This window comes from Scyliorhinus torazame, chromosome 24, assembly GCF_047496885.1.
Source record: "Scyliorhinus torazame isolate Kashiwa2021f chromosome 24, sScyTor2.1, whole genome shotgun sequence".
In the NCBI taxonomy this organism is placed as follows: domain Eukaryota; kingdom Metazoa; phylum Chordata; class Chondrichthyes; order Carcharhiniformes; family Scyliorhinidae; genus Scyliorhinus; species Scyliorhinus torazame.
Window position 1 is genome coordinate 12411841 of NC_092730.1, and position 23531 is coordinate 12435371.

The 23531-nt window shown below is 48.2% G+C and overlaps 1 long non-coding RNA gene across 1 annotated transcript in view; it reads left to right on the forward strand.

Annotated features, from left to right (window-relative positions):
- The first annotated feature begins 6497 nt into the window (after nt 1–6497).
- The window catches only part of LOC140399892 (uncharacterized), a 61165-nt gene continuing 44131 nt past the window's right edge, over nt 6498–23531 (forward strand). Inside the window, exon 1 of the long non-coding RNA XR_011937910.1 lies at nt 6498–6571. This is a non-coding gene — a long non-coding RNA (uncharacterized lncRNA). The remainder of the gene's footprint in view (nt 6572–23531) is intronic.

The window sequence follows — 23531 nt, forward strand, 5'->3', positions numbered from 1 at the left end:
CTGTTGACCATAATGCCAGAAGGATTTCCCACCCTCGCTTGGAGAAGCTGTTGTAGCCTCTCACTTAATGTTGTTCATTTGACAGCTATCAGACAAGTTTCCGTGTTTGTTTCTCTTCCTGTGTGCACTCCTGACCTGCTGATCAAACTTGCCAAACCATTCTTCGTGAGCAACTTTTTAAAATATAATATATAAGTACCCAATTCTTTTTTTTTTTCCCCCAATTGAGGGGCAATTTAGCATGTCCAATCCACCTACCCTGCACATCTTTTGGGTTATGGGGGTGAGACCCACGCAGACATAGACACCACCCCCCCCCCCCCCCCCCCCCCCCACCACTGCAGCCAGCAGGAATCACTAGTCAGCAGTCAGGTTGCAGATACCCCAGAGTTATTTTGTAATCACCTCATCGCGGGTCACAGCCATACTGCAGCCCTGAGGGATTGTGCAACGTGCACAGAATGAGGATCAAACCACTGGTCTGGTTATTTATGAATAAGCTGTTTGCCAAGGTTCAGCTGAACATCGACGTGATGCTTAAACAGAGGTCCCCGCATGGTGTTTGTACAGTGTAACCAATGGCTACATGTTACCGTCACGGCCTAACATGCAGCGGTCACCAGTAAAAGTGTCCCTCTGTGGCACTCTGTCTGTCATCACCTCTCCATTAGATGTAATGTATGAACTGACACGGCTGTCTGTAGGGAATGATGACCCGCCCCTTACTGGCAAAAGCAGGATTGAATTGAGGGTTTCTAACCCAGTTTGGGTTGGGCATAGTTACCTTGAAGTTGTTTAGCATCCTGTTGCCTGCTGTGTTAGCAACTGTGTTGACCTTTTTTATTTTTGGAACAGGTTTGTTCAGTAGTGGTCCTGTGAGTGTAATCATAACTTTAAAAAGGAGATTGAAATTGAACTCTAGTATTGTAGTGCTCTCAGTGTAGAATTCTAGTCTTTAACCCGACAGAGACTACACTTTTATAACGTTTTGAGTGGTTAATGAATCGGATATTTCTTTATTGATTCCTCGACAATACATGAAATGAAATGAAAATCGCTTATTGTCACAAGTAGGCTTCAAATGAAGTTACTGTGAAAAGCCCCTAGTCGCCACATTCCGGCGCCTGTTCAGGGAGGCTGGTACGGGAATTGAACCGTGCTGCTGGCCTGCCTTGGTCTGCTTTCAAAGCCAGCGATTTAGCCCTATGCTAAACAGTCCCTCTCAATGAAAATTGCTTATTGTCACAAGTAGGCTTCAAATGAAGTTACTGTGAAAAGCCCCTAGTCGCCACATTCCGGTGCCTGTTCGGGGAGGCTGGTACAGGAATTGAACCGTGCTGCTGGCCTGCCTTGGTCTGCTTTAAAAGCCAGCGATTTAGCCCAGTGTGCTAAACCAGCCCCAAACTCACCAAACAGTCACTTCCTCCAGCTACCAGGCGGTTGGTGCCTTTTACCCAACCTGCTGCCGAATTAGCTGGGGAAAGGGTTAGTGGTGCGAGGAGAGTGATTGTTTGGCTGTGATTCATTGTGTGTTACATTTCAGGGTGATGGAAGACAAAGGAGCTCATAATTGCACGTTGACTTGTCACGTCCACCATCCAGCGCAGAGCAACTGGTGAAGTAATTCGAAGTGTATTGACTTGTCGTCATGTAGGTAAATGGCAGCAGCCGGCTGTGGGCACATCCAACATCCCACAGCAGCGAATGGGATAGAGGACTACTTCTGCTGCTGTCGGTCGAGGGAGGAGTTTTGGTCAGGACAGCTAAGGTTTGAATGAAGTTTGCCAATTTTATAAATGAGTCATAGAGCTGGATTTATGCCCCCATTCTCACCATTTCCCTCACACCCCCGCCAGCCCACTGGCATATCTGAAGGTGAATAAAGAGGTCTCCCAAATTGCAGTGTTAGGCAGCCGATCCATCTTTGGGCCTATTGAGGTCCTTAAGTGGCCAAATAATGACCACGTAATGGCCTAATTTCGCCTTTGTGGCTTTTTTTTCCGGTAGTGAATGCATGCAGCCCGGGAGCTCCCAACTGGCCTCTAAAACCGTAGCCCATCACCCCACTCACTGTGGCATCCCAGTCAGACCTGTCCAAAATCTCCGACTTGCCACTGAGTCTGCGATGCATGAAATTGTCTTCCTTGGGGACTGGGTGTAGTCCCAGCAATGGCTACCACTCGATCTTGGTGCTCTCTCTGGTGGATGTTGCGAGCCACGGGCCTGCTCTGAATCAGTTAGGGTTGCTCTTGGCATACTTTTACTTAAGGGTGGGTGGTCTTAAGGTGTATTTATCTGTCGGTAGCAGGGAAATGCATCTCCACATAAAATGCAGCTCATAGAATCATTACAGCACCAAAGAAGGTTCTTCGGCCCTTTGAGTCCATGATGGCTCTCGGGAAAGCAATTCAGTCTTTTTCGTTGTTCCCACGTTTTGTCCCTGTCACTGCAAGTTTAGTTCCCTCTGATGCCTTTTCCTTTTGAAATCATTGATAGCCTCTGCTTCCACCACCCTCTGGGCCATTGCCACTCGCTGTGTGAAGAAGATTCTTCCTCACAACTCCTCTGCATTGCTTGCCCAAAACCTTAAATCTGTGTCCCCTAGTCCTGGTACCATCCAGTTAATGGGAACAGCTTTAGTTTTGTATCTTGGCGAACCCACACCTCTTATATTTTCAGCACTCTGGTTCACCCTAAACCCATCCAGGTGGGGAAAATGGTCAAGACTCACAACTGTTCTTTTTAATAGTTTATCATAATGCTGTTAAACCTAAAAACTTCAGTACCCCGCTCCCCTTAAACTAGATCAGTATTTACTGACGCTGTTTAACATTTCAGTGCCCTGCTCCTTTTTAAGCGAAATCAGTACCAGGCTCACAACACTATTCCTGCAGCCTCTTGAGAGGCTCTCGCACTGCCAGCTGTTGATGAAAATTGCTGCTTCTGTAACTTTGTGACTTTTGCCCCTGTTGTCCTGTTTTAAGGGGGACCTTTCAAACGGTGGCTTCTTCCTCAGGGTATCTGGCACTTTTAACCCGCTTCTCCTGCTCCTTGCTGAGCCAGGACCCCGTGCATTAACTTTCAGCTTTTAGTGTTGGAATGCTTCCTTGCTGAAGGGATTGGCAGTTTGTCGATTCAAGGTTGACGGTGATTGAGCATTGGCGGTGCTTCCTCTGCTAGTTGTGAGCTTCCTCAGTGAAAGATGCTTGGGCATAAACGTGATCTGTTTCTTGGCCACGATAGCAAGGAAATTGGAAGAACAAAGAACAAAAAAAAGTACAGCACAGGAACAGGCCTTTTGGCCCTCCAAGCCTGTGCCAACCATGTTGCCCGTCTAAACTAAAATCTTCTGCCCTTCCGGGGTCCGTATCCCTCTATTCCCATCCTATTCATGTATTTGTCAAGATGCCCCTTAAATGTCACGATCGTCCCTGCTTCCACCACCACCTCTGGCAGCGAGTTCCAGACACCCACTACCCTCTGTGTAAAAAAAAAAAAAAAAAAAAAACTTGCCTCGTACATCTCTAAACCTTGCCCCTTGCACCTTAAACCTATGCCCCCTAGTAATTGACCCCTCTACCCTGGGAAAAAGCCTCTGACTATCCACTCTTTCTATACCCCTCATAATTTTGTAGACCTCCATCAGGTCGCCCCTCCATCGTTCCAGTGAGAACAAACCGAGTTTATTCAACCACTCCTCATAGCTAATGCCCTCCAAACCAGGCAACATCCTGGTAAATCTCTTCTGCACCCTCTCTAAAGCCTCCACATCTTTCTGGTAGTGTGGCGACCAGAATTGAACACTATACTCTCAAGTGTGGCCTAACTAAGGTTCTATACAGCTGCAACATGACTTGCCAATTTTTATACTCAATGCCCCAGCCAATGAAAGCAAGCATGCCTTCTTGACTACCTTCTCCACCTGGTTTAGCACGCTGGGCTAAATAGCTGGCTTTTAAGGCAGGCCAGCAGCACGGTTCAATCCCCGTACCAGCCTCCCCGAACAGGCACCGGAATGTGGCGACTAGGGGCTTTTCACAGTAACTTCATTTGAAGACTACTTGTGACAATAAGGAATTTTCATGCATTTTCATTTTACCTGTGTTGCCCCTTTCAGTGACCTGTGGACCTGTATACCTAGATCTCTCTGACTTTCAATACTCTTGAGGGTTCTAACATTCAGTGTATATTCCCTACCTGCATTAGACCTTCCAAAATGCATTACCTCACATTTGTCCGGATTAAACTCCATCTGCCATCTCTCCGCCCAAGTCTCCAAACAATCTAAATCCTGCTGTATCCTCTGACAGTCCACATCGCTATCCGCAATTCCACCAACCTTTGTGTCGTCTGCAAACTTACTAATCAGACCAGTTCCATTTTTCTCCAAATCATTTATATATACTACAAACAGCAAAGGTCCCAGCACTGATCCCTGTGGAACACCACTGGTCACAGCCCTCCAATCAGAAAAGCACCCTTCCATTGCTACTCTCTGCCTTCTATGACCTAGCCAGTTCTGTATCCATCTTGCCAGCTCACCCCTAATCCCGTGTGACTTCACCTTTTTGTACCAGTCTGCCGTGAGGGACCTTGTCAAAGGCCTTACTGAAGTCCATATAGACAACATCCACTGCCCTACCTGCATCAATCATCTTTATGATCTCGAAAAACTCTATCAAAACCGTGCTGCCTCAACCGTGTTGAGAGATCTCTGTATGGGGGACATCGTTCTGAGATTGGCACGTTGAGGCAGAGTGTTTTATCATGCGCGTAACCTTGCTGGTTCTTGAGTTTCTAATTACTCATGCCATGTCACTCCAATTTCTCTGATTCGGCCAGGAGATCGCTTCAGATCCTGGGCATGATTGCAAGTCTGGACCACGCACTGGCTGTATTGGGGGTGGCAGGAAGCTGGAGTAAACCCAAAGTATTGTTGACACGGCCAGTTTGAAATGTGCCTTGTTATTTCTGAACATCTACCTGTGAAATTCTGCTCGCCTGTCGATATTAAAACCTGTTTTTGGGTGAGGTTTCTTGTTTCGCTTTCCATGCTTTTTAAAAAAAAAAAAAAAAATATGGCGGCAACTCTTTGGCGAGATGATTCTTCCACATCATCTCGCTTTTTTAGGGTAAGTTTTCCTCGTCCGATGTGCAGGAGGCGAGTGCTGTTTCTGACGGGTCTGTTGGAGAAAGTCACAGTTTTCCAGATAACAAGTCACCCGGCACTTGCAGAATTGACCAAGTTGTCTCTGGGCAGATTTTCTGGTATAAATGGTGGGGGGGGGGGGAGGGGGGGCAACAATGGCACTCGGGTAGTTAGTGTTGTTGGAAAAATCACTTTTAATAGCTGAACTGTGCACGTGTGGGATGTGGGCAGCCTCTGATCCGACCCGATCTGGTTAATCTTGGTTGGGGTACTAATTGGATTGTAACACTTGGTTTTCATAGAATCATAGAATTCACAGTGCAGAAAGAGGCCATTCGGCCCATCGAGTCTGCACCGGCCCTTCCAAAGAGCACCCAACTGAAGCCCATGTATCTATCCTATCGCTGTAACCCAGTTACCCCCACTTAACATTTTTTTTTTTTTGGACACTACGGGCAATTTAGCACGGCCAATCCACCTAACCCGCACATCTTTGGACTGTGGGAGGAAACCGGAGCACCTGGAGGAAACCCACCCAGACACGGGCGAGAACGTGCAGACTCCGCACAGACAGTGACCCAAGCCGTGCCTGATGAATTAACCTGAATTAGCCCCACCATCTCGATCCAGAAGATCGTGTCCATTTTCTCTCTCTGTCCCTTTATCTCCGGACTCCTCTCAACCCGTTCAGTGTTTCATTGACCCTTCCCCACCAGCTCACTCCTCATCTGTAGAGACAGTTCTCGACTTTGCGACGGCGTTCGAGTTACGAAGGACTTGGGCATTTATAAATTGACACCCTATTTTGGCTTTACAACAACGGTTTCAGCTTTGCAATGCCACACCAGCTCTGCCTTTCACATCCTCAGGAAGGACAAATTGCTCCTCAGATATAAGATCTCTCAAATTATAAGGCGGACAAAAGCTCCAGTTTAAAACTAACTGACTCAGTGGAAATTAGCAACTCTGATGCCTGTTTCACCAAAGGTTGCAGTTCGCGCTCATCGTAAACTGTTTTTCTCTTTAAAACTACTAACCATCAAGTAGGAGGGGTGGTTCTCTACCTCTTTTCAAGTGTCATAGCCAACAATTGATGGGAAGGAAACATTACATTTCAGTGAAAATAGTGTTCAGGAACCAATCCCACATTCATAACATTGTTCCAATTGGAAAATCTCGGTTCCAACTTGCGATGTATCGACTTACGGTGTGGTTTTCAGGAATCAATTATGCCATAAGCCCGAGGACTGCCCGTATGGTTCATGGGTGTACAACGCTCCTACCTGAATCCTCAATTTTACTCCTGACTTCTAAATGATGTTTTTTCCTTAATTTTAATCAGGACAAACAATTCGGATCAACTGCGTCAAGTCTCTTTTGTCATTTTCAAAGCTGCGAGGTTACCTCAGATGAACAGCACCGGTAAGATTTGAGTAAGCTACGCTAAGCCTGTTAACCGTTCTAAATTGGAAATATTACAGAGTAGAGGACCTTGCCTTCAATTTGTTTTAAAAAGGAAATGCTCTTTGGCTTCTTTAAGCAGCTGCGGGGCAAGGGGGAGTAATGTTGCGATTAAATTTGCCCGACACTCCCGAGAGGTGGAGGGTCGATAAATTCTCCCGGCTGTCTGGCCACTCTGCTGGCCGAAAGCACTTAATGCACGAGACCAGAGAGTGATTGTCGGCAGGTCATTCAGTTGTGGAACGGAGGACGGCAACCGCTGATTGCGAGCCTATCCAAGGTCAGTATCCACAAATCACTTCCCATCAGATAGCGAGAGAGAAGAGGACTCTTTCGTTCCGAGGCTGATTTTTAATATTTTTAATACCCCAAGCACTGCTCAAACTGAGATCGGATATCTTTGTGCAAACAGGAGGTCAATTTCAGCGAACCTCTTGAGCAGCTGAGACGATGAGGTGGGAAGGCTGAGGGACCATGCTCCCAAACGTGTATCCTTGCAAGAGACTGCCTCCACCCGCTCCCTCACCGACCCCCTCCCCCACTTCCTACCATAGCTATGTTCGCTGCCCAATAACAGTTCATGAAATGCCAGAGAGCTAACGCCCCCCCACCCAACTTAAATGGCTCCCTGTACCGCGGTGCTGTGGTCAGTTTGCTCATCTTCCCCATAGTCCCCGCTCCCATCCGGACAGGGAGCAAAAATCTCCAACCTGTTGGGCAAGGGTGCAAGGGTAAGGGCTGAGGTTCCTGCAGCTCTACGTCCTGGATCCCTCTACCTACCTCACTCGCAGCCACACCTTCCTGACCACTGACTGGTTAATCTAAGGGATGTGACTGCCTCCTGAAACACAGCATCCAGGTAACTCTCCCATTCCTGATGTGTCACATCGTCCGAAGCTCATCAACTTTGAGCTGAGGTCCCTCAACCATGCAACACTTGCTACAGATGTGTTCACTAGTAACCACAGTGGGGTCTGCCAGTTCCCACATCATACAGGAACAACACATCGCCTGGTCCTGCATCTCTCTTTTGATTAATTAGTTTTTAAATTGATTCTTTAATTTAAATTTCCAGCTGGTTTTTATTCTTTCTAACCTGTAAAATATTTCTCCTTTTAACTCTAACTTTGCTTGTTACATCTTCAAATAACTCTAGCAAATTAGTCAAACATGATTCACCCTTCATAGAACCATGCTGACTCTGATGGATTGCATTTTGACTTTCCCAATATCTTGAGATTACTTCCTTAATAATTGATTCTAATAACTTCCCAACAACATTGAACTGGGTATGTTGTTGGAGCGACGTAGAGGTATTTTTGCTGTGTGTTTAACTCTCTGGCTGGTGGGACTGGTGTAAGTGATATTGATCAAATGATCATCTGTGTCTCAGGTCAGAAACATTACATTCCCAAGCCTTGCAGTGGCTCCAACAAGGTGTTTTTAAAGATTCATTTACAGGATGTGCGCATCGCTGGCGAGGCCAACATTTATTGCCCATCTCTAATTGCTGTTGAAGGTGGTGGTGAGCCGCCACCTTCAACCGCTGCATCTGTAGGTGCACCCACAGCGCTGTTAGGGAGGGAGTTCCAGGATTTTAACTCTGCAACAGTGAAGGAATCACCAATATATTTCCAAGTCAGGATGGTGAGTGACTTTAAGGGGAACTTCCAGGCGGTGGTGTCTCCAGGTATCTGCTGCCCTTGTCCTTCTAGATGGTAGTGGTCGTGAGTTGGAAAGTGCTTCCTGGGGAACCTGGGTAAGTTCCTGCAGTGCATCATGTAGATGGTACACACGGCTGTTACTGTTAATCAAGGGAGAGGAGGCGGAGGGTGTGAAGTTTGGTGGAAAAGATGCTTTATTTTAGATGCTATTGAGCTTCTTGAGTGTTGTTGATCTGCACTCATCCTTTTTTTTTAAATTCACTGGGGATGTGGGTGTCACTGACTGGGCTAGCATTTATTGCCCATCCCTAACACTCCATTTCCAAGGACATTTGAGGGCAGTTAATAGTCACCCACATTGTTGTGAATCTGGAGTCACATATAGGCCAGACCAGGTGAGTGCAGCAGATTTCCTTGCAGCAGATTTCCTTCCCATTAGTGAACCAGGTGAGTTTTTATGACAATTGACAATGATTTCATGTGTTACGATCCCAGACCAGATCCCAACAGTGACTAGGATACTGGACCAATCCCCAATGTTTAGGTTTATTTGTAAGGTTGTGCAGAAAGAATGATTCGCTCCAGGACTGATTGCATACAGAAATGGGGCTTGGGTATTTCTAAAACAAAACTTTATTATGAATACGATATTAAACTTTTAACGTCACACCCAAAAAGAACAGCTTATGATTACCTCTTAACCACTACTACTCAATTTCTCATTAAACAACAGCTCAATCTATTTTAAAATTAGCAAGGTTTTAGAGTAATACTTGATTTATAAAACTGATATGGCTCCTGTTGGGAACCCTTCAGACTCTGGCTGAATATCTCCACACGTGTGATGTGTTTCAGCTTACTTGTCCCGAGACAAGACTGTTCTGCTTTACAGATTCTTACTCTTTTATAACTATCCTGTTGTGTACGAATTGTGGACTCGGGAGTCAGGCTGATCAGAATTCAGCTCCTCTCTTTCCCAAAGCTGCTTCACAATCCCCTGCCTCTTTGCATTCCGGGGCTCCACCTAGCAATGACCTCATCTCCCAAAGCTGAAGAACAAATTATCTCTGCAGGTTGCAACAGCACATTAACTCCCCAGGGACTTCCCCAGTCACACCGCATTCCTCTGGTCAATTTCATCTGCTATTTCCCAGAAGCAAAACAAAATCCTTTTTAAAAAAAACATATCCACTGCAGTCAAACACACTGTAATCCCAGGCTTTTAACCCTTAAATTGTCCCAATATTTAGAAACCACTATTCCTAATATCCTCCATTCGTCACAAATGGTCATCATTAGACTTTTAATTCCATTTTTTAAAAACATTGAATTCACATTTCACCAATTTTTTTTTTACCCGGGTTCCCGGATCTTGTCCTGTGTCTCTGGATTACTAGTCCAGTCACAATACTACTATGTCACTGCCTCCCCATTCCGGCAAGGGGCAGTATTCCATCACACTCCTGACTTGTGCCTTGTAGATGGTGGACAGGCTTTGGGGGGAGTCAGGAGGTGAGTTACTCTCTGCAGGATTCCCAGCCTCTGACCTGCTCTGGTAGCCACAGTATTAATGTGGCTGGGTCCAGTTCAGTTTCTGATCAATGGTAACCCCCAGGATGTTAATAGTGGAGGATTCAGTGATGGTAACGCCATTGAATGTCATGGTGCGATGGTTGGATTCTCTCTAATTGGGGATGGTCATTGCCTGTCACTTGTGTGGCGTGAATTTTACTTGCCACTTGTCAGCCCGATCATGGTATTGTGAAATGAAATGAAATGAAAATCGCTTATTGTCACAAGTAGGCTTCAAATGAAGTTACTGTGAAAAGCCCCTAGTCGCCACATTCCGGCGCCTGTCCGGGGAGGCTGATACGGGAATTGAACCGTGCTGCTGGCCTGCCTTGGTCTGCTTTCAAAGCCAGCGATTTAGCCTTGTGCTAAACCAGCCCCTGGACTATTGCCCAGGTCTTGCTGCATTTGGACATGGACTTTCAGTATCTGAGGAGTCGTGAATGGTGCTGAACACTGTGCGATCATCAGAGAACATCCCCTCTTCTGACCCGGGATTGAGATATTTAGGGTAATCTATGTCAGGCAAGTTTGAAAAGATTATAGGTCCAAAGTGGACAGATAGAATTAAGACACAGATCAGCCAGAACCTAGTTAAATAAAGTCGCTGAGTGGCTTCGTCCTGTTCGTGTGATCTAGTAGCATCTGAAAGAAAAGCTGCTTACGTTGCAAATGAGATATTAAAACAGGTTCCACCTGCTTGTCTCTTTAGCTGAGCAAGTATTTTTTTTAAAAATATATATTTTATTAAAGTTTTTCGATCAAACAAAAATTTCCCATTTTACAACTTTATAATAATATATACTTGATCGTTTTTTAAATAAATAATATGCTAACTAACGGCAACTGCCAACAACAAAATAAGAAACAACAGAAATAGTAACTAAAATAGTAACTTTGTGAAATCAAATATAAATAACTAATATATAAACACACACATTAAACCCCTGAAGACCCAAATGAGCCCCCCCCCCCCCCCCCCCCCCCTGGGCTGCTGCTGCTGCCTTTCCTATTTTCCCTTATCGCTCTGCGAGATAGTCGAGGAACGGTTGCCACCGCCCGGTGAACCCCTGAGCCGAACCTCTTAATGCATATTTTATCCGTTCCAGTTTTATAAACCCTGCCATGTCGTTGATCCAGGCCTCCACATCCGGGGCTTAGCTTCTTTCCACATAAGTAGAATCCTTTGCCGGGCTACTAGGGACGCAAATGCCAACACGTCGGCCGCTCTCGCCTCCTGCACTCCCGGCTCATCTGCAACCCCAAATATAGCCAACCCCCAGCTTGGTTTGACCCGGACCCCCACCACCTTCGAGATCACTTTTGCCACACCCACCCAGAACCCATGCAATACCGGACATGACCAAAACATGTGGGTGTGGTTCGCCGGGCTTCCCGCGCATCTCCCGCACCTATCTTCCACTCCAAAAAACCTACTCAGCCTTGCTCCCGTCATATGCGCCCTGTGTAGAACCTTGAATTGTATCAGGCTGAGCCTGGCACACGAGGACGAAGAGTTTACCCTACTTAGGGCATCTGCCCACAGCCCCTCCTCAATCTCTTCCCCCAGCTCCTCCTCCCACGTTCCCTTCAGCTCCTCTACCATCATCTCCCCCTCGTCTCTCATTTCCCTATATATATCTGACACCCTACCATCACCCACCCATGCCCCCGAAATCACTCTGTCCTGGATCTCTTGCGCCGGGAGCTGCGGAAATTCCCTCACCTGATGCCTCACAAATGCCTTCACTTGCATGTAGCGAAATGCATTCCCAGGTGGCAACCCATATTTTTCTGTCAGTGCTCCCAGACTCGCGAACGTCCCGTCTAAGAACAAGTCCTGCAATTTCGCAATTCCTGCTCGCTGCCAAGATTTAAATCCCCCATCTATCCTTCCCGGGACGAACCTATGGTTGTTCCTTATCGGGGACCACAATGAGGCACCCGTCACTCCCTTATGTCGTCTCCACTGCCCCCAAATTTTCAGAGTTGCCACCACCACTGGGTTTGTGGTGTATTCTTTCGGGAAGAACGGTAACGGCGCCGTTGCCAGTGCTTTTAAGCTAGTTCCCCTACAGGACGCCATCTCCAGTCTTTTCCACGCCGCTCCTTCCCCTTCCCTCATCCGCTTACATATCATTGACACGTTGGCGGCCCAATAATAATCACTTAGACTCGGCAGTGCCAGTCCTCCTCTGTCCCTACTGCGCTGCAGGAACCCCCTCTTTACTCTTGGGGTCTTTCCAGCCCACACAAAGCTCATAATACTCTTGTCCACCTTCTTGAAAAAGGCCTTTGTAATCAGTACAGGGAGGCACTGGAACACAAAAAGAAACCTCGGAAGGACCACCATTTTAACCGCCTGCACCCTGCCTGCCAATGACAGGGGCGCCATGTCCCACCTCCTAAAGTCCTCTTCCATCTGCTCTACCAGTCGTGCCAAGTTAAGCTTATGCAAGGTTCCCCAGTTCCTGGCCACCTGGATCCCTAAATACCGGAAATCTCTTCTTACCTTCCTCAACGGTAAATCGTCTATTCCCTGCCCTGTTCCCCGGGGTGCATCACAAACAGTTCACTCTTCCCCATATTCAATTTATATCCTGAAAATTCTCCAAACTCCCTGAGTGTCTGCATTATCTCAGGCATCCCCTCCACTGGGTCCGCAACATACAACAACAAATCATCCGTGTATAATGACACCCAATGCTCTTCTCCTCCTCTAAGTACCCCCCTCCACTTCCTAGAGCCCCTCAGCGCTATGGCCAATGGCTCAATTGCCAACGCAAACAGTAACTGGGACAGGGGACATCCCTGTCTTGTACCCCTATATAGTCGGAAGTGGTCAGATCGTTGCCTATTTGTAATCACACTTGCCACCGGGGCCCTGTACAGGAGCTGAACCCATCCAATGAACCACTCTCCAAATCCAAATCTCCTCAGTACTTCCCACAGATAGTCCCACTCCACTCTATCAAATGCTTTCTCTGCATCCATCGCCACCACTATCTCCGCCTCCCCCTCCAGTGGGGGCATCATCATCACCCCCAGCAGCCTCCGTATATTAGCATTCAATTGCCTCCCTTTAACAAACCCCGTTTGATCATCATGCACCACCCCCGGGACACAGTCCTCTATCCTCGTCGCCATCACCTTGGCCAAAAGCTTGGCATCTACGTTCAAGAGGGAAATAGGCCTGTAAGACCCGCACTGCAGCGGGTCTTTGTCTCTTTTCAGGATCAGCGATATCGTCGCCTCCGACATCGTCGGGGGTAGTGTCCCCCTTTCCCTAGCCCCATTAAAGGTTCTCGTCAGAAGTGGGGCCAGCAGGTTCACGTATTTCCTATAGAACTCCACCGGGAACCCATCCGGTCCCGGGGCCTTCCCTGCCTGCATATTCCCAATTCCTTTTACCACCTCCTCCACCTCACTCTGCACTCCCAGTCCTGTCATCTCCTGTTCCTCAACCTTTGGGAACTCCAGCTGGTCTAGGAAACGCATCATTCCCTCTTTCCCTTCCGGGGGTTGAGCCTTATATAGCCTCTCGTAAAATACCTTAAACACCCCGTTCACCCTCTCCGCTCCCCGTTCCATCTTTCCCTCCTCGTCTCTAACCCCTCCGATCTCTCTCGCCGCCCCCCTCTTCCTAAGTTGTTGGGCCAGCAGCCGGCTCGCCTTCCCTCCATATTCATACTGCACTCCATTGTGCCTCCGCCTTACCCGTGGTCAACAAGTCAAAGTCCGTGTGCAATCTCCGTCTTTCCCTTCATCTGGAGCCTCCGCATATTGCCTATCCACCCTCAAAATCTCCCCCAACAATCTCTCCCTTTCTTTACCCTCTTGTTTCCCCTTATGGGCCCTTATGGAGATCAGCTCCCCTCTAACCACCGCCTTCAGCGCCTCCCAGACCACTCCCACCTGGACCTCTCCGTCGTCATTGATCTCTAGGTACCTTTCAATACATCCCCTCACCCTTACACATACCCCCTCGTCCGCCAACAGTCCCATATCTAATCTCCAGAGTGGGCGCTGCTCCTTTTCCTCTCCTACTTCCAGATCTACCCAATGTGGAGCATGATCTGAAATGGCTATAGCCGAATACTCCGTTCCTGCCACCTTCGGGATCAGCGCCCTTCCCAGGACAAAGAAGTCTATCCGGGAGTACAGTTTGTGGACATGGGAGAAGAAGGAAAACTCTTTACTCCTTGGTCTAGTAAATCTCCAGGGATCCACTCCTCCCATCTGCTCCATAAAGCCCTTAAGCACCTTGGCCGCTGCCGGCCTCCTCCCGGTCCTAGATCTGGACCGGTCCAGCACCGTGTTGAAGTCCCCCCCCCATTACCAACTTTCCCATCTCCAGGTCCGGGATGCGCCCCAACATACACTTCATAAAGTTCGCATCATCCCAGTTCGGGGCATATATGTTCACCAGCACCACCGCCTCACCTTGCAATCTGCCACTCACCATCACGTATCTACCCCCACTGTCCACCACTGTAGTCTTCGCCTCAAACAATACCCGTTTCCCCACCAGTATTGCCACCCCTCTATTTTTCGCATCCAAGCCCGAGTGGAATACCTGTCCCACCCATCCTTTTCTTAATCTGACCTGATCCGCCAGTTTCAGGTGCGTCTCCTGAAGCATGACCACGTCTGCCTTTAGCTTCTTTAGGTGTGCAAATACCCTTGCCCTCTTAATCGGCCCATTCAACCCTCTCACGTTCCACGTGATCAACCGGGTTGGGGGGCTCTTTACCCCCCACCCTTGTCGACTAGCCATCCCCTTTTTTAGACCAGCTCCTCACCCGGTTCCCACGCGCCCGCTTATCCCCCGGACGGTGCCCTCCCGTCCCGACCATCCCATCCCGTAACAACTCCCCCTTCCCCTTAGCAGCAGCAACCCAGTTAACCCCCCCCCCCCCCCGCTAGATCCCTCTCTAGCTTAGTTGCTCCCCCCATATCGCTTCCGGAAGTCAGCATACTCTGGCTGACCTCTGCTTCCCCCGTTTATCCTTAGCCTCCCATTATGTGAGGCCCCCTCCTTCCTGCGCCCCCTTTTCCCGCCACAATTTCCATAGCGCGGGAACAAAGCCCGCGCTTCCCTCTCGGCCCCGCCCCTGATGGCGCAGCTCCCTCTCTCCTTCCCCCTCCCCTTCCCCACCGGTGCCCACATTTCTTTGTGTGTCCCCCCCTTCGAGGGGAAAGAAAATTTTCCCCCATCTGATTCACAGTCCCTTGCCACCACCTCACTACTTCATTTCAAACACTCTTTCTCAAATCTAGTCCAACTTCTCCTCTTCAATAAATGTCAACGCCTCTTCTGCCGTCTCGAAGTAGTGGTGTTTACCCTGGTGTGTAACCCACAGTCTTGCCAGCTGCAACCTTCCGAATTTCACTTTCCTCTTCCTCCTCGAGCTATTTTCCAGGGCTTTCAGTCTCTCCATACACCTCTTATGCAGTGCCTCGTGCGTCTCCGTCTTCACCACCAAGCCCTGTATCTCGTCCTCGTTTTCGGCAGCTTTTGCCTTCACTCCACGGAGCTCCATCTCTTGGGTCTTCTGCGCCTCCTTTAACCCCTCAATCGCCTGCAGCAGCGGCGCCAGCACCTTCTTGAGCTCCTCCACACATCGCCGGAGGAACTCCTGCTGTTCCAGGCCCCATACCAACTGGCCACCCTCCGCCGCCATCTTGCTTCTCACTTCCCTTCTTTGCCGCTGCTCCAGAGGATCCTCCACAATCTGGCCACTATTATCTCTTCTATCCATTCACATCCGGGGGGACTCCCTTCTATTCCGCCTCACAGTGCATTTAGCCTTCGAAAATTGCCGTTGGGGCTCCCGATAAGAGCCCAAAAGTCCGTTAAAACGGGAGGTGCCTAAACGTGCGACTTAGCTGGTCATCGCCGCACCCGGAAGTCCAGCTGAGTAAGTATTTAAGGAGCACTCTGTTTCCCCATGGATCTGTCTGAGATTCCCTCTTCAACCAGTGGCATCACAAACCGAACAAAGGGTTGTTTGTCTTATTCCTGCTGCTGACTTGCAGACAGGTTTGCGTTCAGATAGATGGTGTTTTTTCAAGTACAGAAATGCTCTTGCAGGTGTTTTGAGATCTGAGCAGCCCCGTGTAGGGAGGCTTGTGCTCAAACCAAAAACTGCTGGAAACTCAGCAGACAGTCGAGCATATGTTAGGCGGGAAAGGCGAAGGTAACTTTTCAACCAGCCAAAAGATGCAGTATCCACTGATACTGTCAGTCACCCCTGGGTTTTGGTTAACTCTTTTATTTCACTAAGCTTTTTTTTTATTCTTCCACGCCATGATCATATCGAATGGTGGAACAGGCTCGAAGGGCCGAATCACCTACCCCGTTGCTATTTTCTATGTCTACGTTAATATGTTTCCAAGGAAACTTGCAGATGGTGGTGTTCCCAGGTATCTGCTGCTCTTGTCCCTCTAGATGGTAGAGGTTGCGGGTTTGGAAGATGCTGTCGAAGGAGCCTCGGCGATTTGCTGCAGTGCATCTTGTAGATGGTGCACACGGCTGCCGCTGTGCGTCAGTGGTGGAGGGAGTGAATGTTTGTGGATGGGGTGCCAATCAAGTGTGCCTACTTTGTCCTGGATGGTGTTGAGCTTTGAGTGTTGGAGCTGCACTCATCCAGACAAGTGGAGAGTTTTCTCACTGCTTGTAGGTGGTGGACAGGCTTTGGGGGAGTCAGGAAGTGAGTTACTCTCCGCAGGATTCCCAGCCTCTGAACTGCTCTTGTAGCCACAGTATTTATATAGCTGGTCCAGTTCCGTTTCTGATCAGTGATAACCCCCAGGATGTGGGGGATTCAGTGATGGTAATGCCATTGCCTCCTTTTCTCTCACTTAACCATGATTGATCCTCCCTTTGTTTTGTCTTCCTGCCTACTTATAAGCTGTTCAACTGTAACATCTCCCCACCTGAAATATTAAACCACCCTCCCTCCCTGTCTCCCTCCCTGTCTCTCTCCCTCCCTCCCTGTCTCTCTCCCTCCCTCCCTGTCTCTCTCCCTCCCTCCCTGTCTCTCTCCCTCCCTCCCTGTCTCTCTCCCTCCCTGTCTGTCTCTCTCCCTCCCTGTCTGTCTCTCTCCCTCCCTGTCTGTCTCTCTCCCTCCCTGTCTGTCTCTCTCCCTCCCTGTCTGTCTCTCTCCCTCCCTGTCTGTCTCTCTCCCTCCCTGTCTGTCTCTCTCCCTCCCTGTCTGTCTCTCTCCCTCCCTGTCTGTCTCTCTCCCTCCCTGTCTGTCTCTCTCCCTCCCTGTCTGTCTCTCTCTCCCTCCCTGTCTCTCTCTCTCTCTCCCTCCCTGTCTCTCTCTCTCTCCCTCCCTGTCTCTCTCTCTCTCCCTCCCTGCCTCTCTCTCTCTCCCTCCCTGTCTCTCTCTCTCTCCCTCCCTGTCTCTCTCTCTCTCCCTCCCTGTCTCTCTCTCTCTCCCTCCCTGTCTCTCCCTCCCTGTCTGTCTCTCTCCCTCCCTGTCTCTCCCTCCCTGTCTGTCTCTCTCCCTCCCTGTCTGTCTCTCTCCCTCCCTCCCTCCTCCTTGTCTCCCTCCCTGTCTCACTTTGCAAACCTGAGCCACTGATGGCGTTTTCTGTTTTTCTTTTAAAACTCAGATTAAAACCACAAGGAGCAGCAATGTGGGACTTTCACTCCGTGTTGCTTTGTGCCTCTGCCACTGGGTGATGCTGTTACTCTATGTAACAGTGCAGTCCGTGGTCAGACTGTGTTGGTGAGACAGTGTGCTGTAAGCAGCCCCACCAACTCTCTCCTGTTGATTAGAAGTCACTTGTACATTTTCGCAGCCTCTCTAAAACTTATGCATAAAGAACCTGCTCAAGTATCTACTGTCAAGCCTTGGGTGCAAGTGGTGGAAGACCCCTTCCCCCTTCCTTTCATCTCATTGGGGCTGGACGAATGCTCCCAGAGAAAAAAGGATTTGCATTTATACAGTGCCTTTGACAATCACCCAGACCTCGCAAAACACTTGCAGCCAGTGAAGTACTTTTGATATGTGGCCTCTGTTGCAGTGTGGGACGGTGTGTGTACCTTCGATGTGGTGAACCCACTAGGGAATTTGCAGAATGGGGTATTAACGAGAATGCAAATTAACGCCGTATTCAACTGTAGAGACCGTCATGACTGCGCCTGGCCCTGCCCCAACCATACATCTTGTACACTTTCGAGCAGAAGTTACTGAATGGTGACCGGGGGCAGTTGCACTCGCTGGGTTTGTCTTGCTTTTGTTTCCTTCCCGCCCTGGCTCAAGCCTCACAGACCCTGCTTTTGGCCCAGCTGAGATTAACCAGCTCCAATTTATTTATCTCTCTCAGTAAGTGAGATCTGTTGGGCAAGAATGTGCAGTGCTGTCTAATGTGGGCCAGTGAAGTGTTGATGTGTGCTGAATCCGAGCTCAGCCAGGAACGCAGCAGAGTGAAGAGTGACGATAGTTCCAATTTCTCGTCATCTCATTGCTGGTGGCTTCCAACTGAAGACCCCCAGGATTCTTGGCTTCCTTTATATGAGCGCGCCCAAGTCTCTTTGAATATCAGCACTTACAAATTTCTCACCTTTCAGAAAAAAATACTCTGCTCTTGTATTCTTTAAACTAGAGTGAGTAACTTCACAAGATTCGGGGAGAGGTGGGTGTTTGTGGGGGTAGGGCAAAGATATCTGGAGAAACCTTTTGAAGGGGTAAATGGAATGGTGACTGAGTTAAATATTTTGATCAGAGTGAAAGTTTCTATCTCGTATCTCGGCCTAATTTGCTGGTGATTTTTTTTTTTTTATATTGCCAAAGTTTACAGTGAGTCTGCTGTTTATTGTAAAGCTGGTGATTTACTCCAGGAGTCTTCTGTGTTCTGTGCCATAATGCTGTTTAGAATCTATTAAATCACCTTGAAGCATCTGACCCCTGCCAGGCACATCATTCACTGCGTGCAAAGTGTTGGGAACCTGACCCAGTTAGCATCCATATCCATGTGCAAGCAAATAAAAAGCGATGGCTTCTGATAGCTCAGGCGGTGAATAGCTGAATTAAACTAGATTGCACCTGGGGTTGTGTCTGCCGATCTGAGCTGATGCTGCACTCCCCGTGTTCCCGCTGCTGACTTATTCAGGGAGCCCTGGGCGTGTATACCCGAGGCAGGGACAAAATTTGTGCTGGTCAGCAATCCACTGTGCGTTTGAATTAGGACACTGGATTTCATTGTCCAGGGCCATGGGTGAGGAGTGGCAAATTTAAACCGAATGTCAGGAAGATCTCCACAAAGCAACAGAATCCATTGGTGAAACTGGATTCGCAAATAGAGTACACAAGGAGCCCATTTGGCCCATTGTGCCCTGATCCTTTCCCCATAGCCCTGCAAATCTTTCCCCTTCAAGTAATTATCCAGTTCCATAAAACGTAGGAGCAGAGGCGGGCCATTCGGCCCATCGAGTATCCTTCACCATTCAATGAGATCATGGCTGATGTGATGATCCTCAGCTCCATTTTACTGCCTTATCCCCAAAGCCCTTGATTCCCTCACTGATTAAAAATCTCTCTCTCAGCTTTGAATATACTAAACAACCCAACCTCTACAGTAAAGAATTCCACAAATTCACTCCCCTCTCAGAGAAGTAATTCCTCCTCGTCTCTGTCTTAAATCCGCACTTGAGATTTTTAAAATATAAAGTTAGAGTACCCAATTATTATTTTCCAATTAAGGGGCAATTTAGCATGGCCAATCCACTGCACATCTTTTGGGTTGTGGGTGTGAGGCCCACACAGACGCGGGGAGAATGTGCAAACTTTACACAGACAGTGAGCCGGGGCCGGGATCGAACCCGGGTCCTCGGTGCCCTGAGGCAGCAGTGCGCCCTTACTCTGAGATTATGTTGTCTGGTCCTAGACTGTCCCACAGACGGAAACATCCTCTCAGCATCTACCCTGTCAAACCCCTCTGAAAATCCTATATGGCTCAATAATGTCACGCCTCATTCTTCTAAACTCCAATGAGCACAGGCCCCAACCTACTCATAAGAAAATCCCTCCATTCCTGGGATCAACCGAGTGAATCTTCTCTGGACTGCCTCCAATGCCAGTATATTTTTCCTCAGGGGACTAAAACTGTTGACAGTATTCGCGATGTGGTCTAACCGCCTTGTATAGTTTTAGCAGGACTTCCCTTTCAAAATGCTGTTGAATCACTTCGACAACCATTGAGTCATTTGACTCCAAAACATTTCTGAATGAATACTGGAGATGTGCAAATCCCCAGTGATGCTGTCTGTAGAATCAATGCAATCTGGAGTAGGATAGCTGAGATTGGGTTGGTTAAATTAAGCCCAGAAGTTGGTTGTGTTTTTTTCCCTCCAGTGTGCCCAGGCCAGACCTTTCTCCATTTCAGCAGATGGCAGTCTGGCATGAACCTGAGCTGTCCACACCACTGGGACCCTGTGAGGAGCTGATCGCTGTACAGATGGTTACACTTGGTCTCAGTGTCCCTGTTAAACGTACCTGGCAACTGTCCGTGCTTTTGAGTGAAAAGAGGAGGAAGTATTCCTTGCTCCCCTCCTAGTTTACAGTCCCTCTCTGGGCAGAATAGGCTTCAATTTATGTAGCAATTAAGGTAATAAATCTGCTATAAGGATGAAAGACTTAGCTGCACTGTAAGATATTGCAGCTCTTCAGTTGACATTCCGAGAATCTCCAGCTGTTTACGAGCGTGCCAAAGTGGCTGTGTTTTCTCATTAAATCGGAAAAAGTCTTTTGAGAAATCTGCTTTGATCCTTGAGATTGTCATTCAGTGTATTACTGAGTAATATCAAGCTGCTCAAACTGACTCCTTCCTTCTCACACTCAGCACACTATCTCCCCCCCCCCCCCCCCCCCCAAGCGCGGTGCCTAAAACGCAAAGTTGGTGTTGGAAACACCTTGTGATAATGGAGCTCGTCAGTAGTGATCACATTCCCCAAATCTGCATTTACATTCAGCCTGTCTTGATGAGCCACTTAATTCAGGCTGATTGTTCATTATGCACATCCCAGGCAGCAAATCAAAAATGCTGCCAATAAGAACACAGGTGGAATTCTTTCAACAGATTAAGAAATGGATAGAATAAATGACTTTGAAACAGTGAAAATGGGGTCAAGAGGCGATGAGGCCTCTGGAAAGAATGGATTGTGGCGTTGTAGTAATTGGGAGTCAGGATGGTTAGCAATTGAACATAACCCACTGGTTATGATCTAAACGCTGCTTTAAAAATATTTCCGTGTCATAGTATTTATTGCCCATCTCTAATTTCTTTTCAAGGTGGTGGGTGAGCCCCCTTCTTGAACTGTTGCAGTCCTGTGTGGTGTAGGTACACCCACTGTCGCTGGGTCAAAATCCTGGAACTCCCTCCCTAACAGCACCGTGAAGGAACGGCCGATATATTTCCAAGTCAGGATGGTGAGTGGCTCAGAGGGGACCTTGCAGGTGGTGGTGTGCCCCATGTGTCAGCTGCCCTCGTCATTCTAGGTCACAGGTTTGGAAGGTGCTTATTTAAGGAACCTTGCTGAGTTGCACAGTATCAGGAGGGTGAACCACCATCCAGATGATGGATTCCTCAACTACACGAAGCAAACAGAAATGCGTACAGGTAAAAGACGTAGAAAGTGGCTGTTTATTGTCTGGACAGCTTCAGAGAGAAAGGGAGTAGCCACTGGTTAACCGTTTGAACTCTGGTTGAGACAGCTGTTTGTGTCTGTGGAGCGGCAGTGTATGGCTGTATATCAGACCAGACCAGATGGGCTTAAATGTTGTTTTCACCCCCCTGATATTTATGTTTCTATGGGTTTTCGTTTTAGTGGGATTTAGGTCTATTTGTGCATTCTCTAACAACGTTTTCTCAAGTGTTCACTCCACTGATGGCCAGTGATCTTATGCCCCAGCAGGAGACCTTCATCACCAAATGTAGATTGTTTGATGCACAGAAAAAGCTTCAGACTGTAGTTAGAATTTTTGGCTTTTGGGTGGCGCAGCGGTTAGCACTGCTGCCTCACTGCGCCGAGGTCCCAGGTTCGATCCCGGCTCCAGGGTCACTGTGGAGTTTGCACATTCTCCCCGTGTCTGCGTGGGTCTCACCCCCACAATCCAAGGATGTGCAGAGTAGGTGGATTGGCCACGCTAAATTGCCCCTTAATTGGAAAATAATAACTGGGTACTCCAAATTTATTTAAAAAAAGAATGTTTGACTTTTATTCTTTTCATTTTTGTCCCTTTTCACTAATACACCTGGTTCTAGAAAACGTCACCTATCTGTATGCAAATTTACCGGTGCAGGGTGAGGAGATGATGGTTGTCCAGCACCAAAATGGGAGCTTGTGCTTTCCCAAATGGAGGAGAGTGGGAGGTGAGGTCAATTCTTGGGTGTAGATGATGAACAAAGAACAAAGAAAATTACAGCACACGAACAGGCCCTTCGGCCCTCCCAGCCTGCGCCGATCCAGATCCTTTATCAAAACCTGTCGCCTATTTTCCAAGGATCTACTTCCCCCTATTCCCCGCCCGTTCATATATCTGTCTAGATGCATCTTGAATGATGCTATCGTGCCCGCCTCAACCAGCTCCGCTGGCAAAGCGTTCCAGGCACCCACCACCCTCTGCGTAAAAAACTTTCCACGCACACCTCCCTTAAACTTTCCCCCCCCTCACCTTGAAATCGTGACCCCTTGTAATTGACACCCCCACTCTTGGAAAACGCTTGTTGCTATCCACCCTGTATATACCCCTCATAATTTTGTAGACCTCAATCAGGTACCCCCTCAACCTCCGTCTTTCCAACTTAAACTATCCTAATCTACTCAACCTTTCTTCATAGCTAGCACCCTCCATACCAGGCAACATCCTGGTGAACCTCCTCTGCACCCTCTCTAAAGCATCCACATTCTTCTGGTAATGTGGCGACCAGAACTGCACGCAGTATTCCAAATGTGGCCTAACCAAAGTCCTATACAACTGTAACATGACCTGCCGACCCTTGTACTCAATACCCTGTCCGATGAAGGCAAGCATGCTGTATGCCTTCTTGACCACTCTATCGACCTGCGTTGCCACCTTCAGGGTACAATGGACCTGAACTCCCAGATCTCTCTGTACATCAATTTTCCCCAGGACTCTTCCATTGACCGTATAGTCCGCTCTTGAATTAGATCTTCCAAAAGGCATCACCTCGCATTTGCCTGGATTGAACTCTATCTGCCATTTCTCTGCCCAACTCTCCAATCTATCTATATTTTGTTGTATTCTCTGACAGTCCTCCTCGCTATCTGCAACTACACCAATCTTAGTATCATCTGCAAACTTGCTAATCAGACCACCTATACCTTCGTCCAGATCATTTATGTATATACAAAGAACAAAGAAAAGTACAGCACAGGAACAGGCCCTTCGGCCCTCCAAGCCCGTGCCGACCATGCTGCCTGACTAAACTACAATCTTCTACACTTCCTGGGTCCGTATCCCTCTATTCCCATCCTATTCATGTATTTGTCAAGATGCCCCTTAAATGTCACTATTGTCCCTGCTTCCACCACCTCCTCCGGCAGCGAGTTCCAGGCACCCACTACCCTCTGTGTAAAAAAAATCTTGCCTCGTACATCTACTCTAAACCTTGCCCCTTGCACCTTAAACCTATGCCCCCTAGTAATTGACCTC